This window comes from Psammomys obesus, unplaced genomic scaffold (genome assembly GCF_907164565.1).
Source record: "Psammomys obesus unplaced genomic scaffold, mPsaObe1.curated_primary_1811, whole genome shotgun sequence".
Taxonomy (NCBI): domain Eukaryota; kingdom Metazoa; phylum Chordata; class Mammalia; order Rodentia; family Muridae; genus Psammomys; species Psammomys obesus.
In genome coordinates, this window is record NW_026589732.1 from 12,775,260 (window position 1) to 12,778,949 (window position 3,690).

The following is a 3,690-nucleotide window of genomic DNA, read 5'->3' on the forward strand; positions in this document are numbered from 1 at the left end:
TGGGAGGGAAGGCACCAGAAGGGTGTCATAAAAGTGCTCAGGACTTTGAAGCAGTTTCCAGTTGCTGCATTGACCTTTGTGCCTGCTACCTGGAGCTGTCCTGATGCCAGCATGCCCAGCTCATTCATCCTTAAGCCATCAGATTCTGAATTGTCCTTGCAAGCTGTTCCCAGCTCCAACTGTACCAAAGGCTTTTAGCATCAGTTTTGTCCTTCATCCCTATCTTCAGATGAGATAACAACTCAGAGCCCTCACACCCTCATCAGTGTCATGAGTACCTCAGATTAGCAAAACCAAAGACAACAACTTGATGTACATCCCCCGAAACCTGTTCCTCCCAACTGGAAAGGCTAAAATCCTTATTGCTGTCCTTACATCCTTTCCTCCTGTGTCCTCCATTCAAGCCATCAACCAGTTCCATCAGCCCGCTTTCAAGTCTGACCCCAGCAGCAGCTCTGTGGGGTTGATACTGAGTCTCAGGACAGGTCTCCCACTCCATCTTAGCCCCTCAACATCACTCTCAACACCATACCCCAAGTGACACTTGAAAGTCATGGTGTATCTGTTCCAAATCTTTCAGGGCTTCATTGTTACCGGAGGAAAACTGCCAGCATCCACTGGATGTCGGATGTCTGAACCCCATCTCTTTTCAACTTCCTTGCCTTCCCACCTCTCACTCCTTGCTTGCCCTGATCTAGCTCCTCTAGACCCTTTGCTTCCCCTAAGACATGCTAAGCATTTCCCAACTCTTTATGCTCGGTTTAATTCTCTTCCCTGTTTAGCTGTCTGTTCAATTATCACCTTGTCAGAGAAACCTCCCTTTGGTGTCCAAACTAAATAGCAACTCCAGAGCTCAGGAGACGGTTTCGACAGTGAAGGGCTTGCAGTACAATCATGAGACTCTGGGCTCTGTCTCCCCAGACTCAGATTGAAATAAAAAGCCAGGTGTGCCCATGGCTGCCTGTAAACTCATCACTGAGGAGGCTGATCACAGAATGATCCCCGGGGGCTTGCTGGCAATGGGTTCAGTGGAGAATGACTGAGGAAAGTACCCATCATTAGCGCTGTCTTTCACATGCGTGTATATACGTGTGTGTGCACGCACATGCGTAGAGACACATCTAGCAACTCCAATGTCCTCTGCTTCTCCTCAGCCTGTACCCCCATTGCTCATCGTCCTGCTTTCACAGAAGTTATGCCCCTGACAACTACACTCACCTGGAGGATCATGTATTTATTAACTTTTTATGTCTGCCTTCCACCACCAGCATGCGGTTCTCTACGGACTTTGCTTTGGCCACTGTGGTAAGCATTCAGTATTTTGGGGGTGAATAGATAATGATTTATGTCAAAATATTACAAGAGCTCCTAAGCACCAGTCTATACAAAGGAACATCTTCCATGGCCTCTTGCAGAATCTGGAAGCAGATTCTGAAGAGGAGAAGACCCAGCCCCCTAGCCTCATCCTGACTCCTTTCGGACCTACCTTATGCCCTACCTTTGACCTGGGCCCTCCTTCCACCCCTTGGAGCAGTGGTTCTCACCCTGTGGGTCTTGACCCCTTTGGGGTTGCATATCAGATATCCTGCGTATCATCTATTTGCATTACAGTCCATAACAGAAGCAAAACTACAGTTATGAAGTAGCAACAAAAATAATTTTATGGTTGGGGGTCAGCACCGCATGAGAAACTGTATGAAAGGGTCACGGTGTTAGGGAGGTTGAGAACCACTGCCTTGGGGCCTTTCCAGGAGGACAAATGGGGGAACCGTTGTCATATATCAGAACTTGAGTCTGACGCACACAGGCACCAGAGCTAGAACCAGGGCTCCTCGGCCTCTGCTTCACTGTGACCGCCAGACAAGAATGTCTGTCTCTGTTAATCTGACTTAAGCTCATTTAATTACTGACTTGGTGGTTTCTGCTCTCTGCTCAGCTGCCTGTCAAGTATGTGGCACTTTTGATAATTTAAGGGTTGGAATTTAGTCTATTTTTGCCATTTAAAAATCAGCCTGGAGCCAGTTTCCCTTTTATTTGGGAAGACGAAACAGACGGGACATCAAAGGCAGTCATACTGTAATTTCGTCTTTTCTGATACATTCAAAGCAGGCCTTTGCACACTGGCTGCATGGGGCCACTGGCAGTCGGTGCTGGACTGTAAATATGAAATCTGGTTCATTCATATGAATAGCTTTTGTCTTTTTGTCTAAAATATCACCCAACGATGTTTGGTGGCCTTAGAGGCAGTTCCCAGGGAATGTGGGGAGTGGGCGTGGGAACCTGGGCTCTTCACAGCCTCTGAGATCAGTAGCTCAGTGCTCTCCTGTGGTGATGTTAGCTGCACTTACAGATTCTACAACATATATGCGTTCAGACCCGCACTTACACAGTACCCCGCAAGTGTATGTGGTACTTCCTAGACGCACACAGTCTCTAGCATCAGGGAACATTCAGTCTGAAGAGAAAAGCCACAGGGAAAGGTACCACCTCAGTCCTCAAAACCATTGCAACCAGAGTGTGAAGAAAACAAACCAGGAGCATGGGGACAAGCAACAGTGGGTCAACTGGAAAGATGGTGGAGAATTACTAGGACAGAGGAGGTGGTGAGTATTCCAAACAGTATAAATGAAATCCCAGTACCAGCTTTGAATAGGCGAGCAGCTGGGAAGAGTGTGGAGAAAGGAGCTGTAAGGGATAATGGGAGCGCATACAGGAAGAGAGTGATGCTTGACCTGTTAGGGGAAGCCAGTTATTCTGGGAACAGCTGAAGTCACTTGGTGAAATAAGTGAGATAAAAATGACAGCATGAAAGCTAGGGATGTGGCTTCGTGCTAGAGAGCTTGACTAGCAGGTAGAAATCTCTGGGTTTGATTTAGCACAAAAGGAAAACAGAAAATGAACTAATGGTATTAACGAGCTAAGCATCCATGAACCATTTCTAGAGAGTGAGTACTTGCAACTTAAGTCTGTGATGTGCCGTTGTCAAAAACAACCTGTCACTTGTCAAAGACAATCTGTCTAAGTGGAGCTGAGAATCTGAAAGTGACCTAGAGACTCCAGAGTCCAGCCCTTCACCTCACGCTGCTTCACCAGGGCAGTTATCGAATGAGCTACTGGTTAAGAACATAGTCCGCAAACCGTAAAGCACCGTGTAAATGTAGTCACTGATCATGGTTTTTGACCAGGTCTCCTTACAAGAGGTCAGTCTTCATTGACCCCTGGCAGTACAAGCAGGAGTGTTTTTCCCAGGCTCAGAGTCACAAGCCAAAAAAAAAAAAAAAAAAAATCTGTGGGAGACAGAATGAAAGGAAAGGAAGTCTGGGCTTTTATGAGTCACACTGAGGGATGGAAGGATGTGAAAGTCAAACCAGACAGCCCTTCTGAATGCTTAGCCTGTGCTGGCACCTGCTGGATATATCAGCTTCAGTTCATCCAGGAATATTTCCCTGGAGAACAAATGTCCTAGAATAGTCTCATGGATAGGCTGGATCAGGGTTGGGGCTTTTGCACCTGCAAGTCTTCTCTTATCTGAGAAGTTGTTGGATGTCTTTAGAAAAAATCTCCAGCTTAGAATCCACTAGAGTAACCACAACTGAGACTTTCCTGTGGGCGTGTGGGCACTGAGGGTCTCTTAGGCCTTCATTAGAAGCAGGACCTCAGACCTGCAAGATAACATCCTCCTTATTTTAG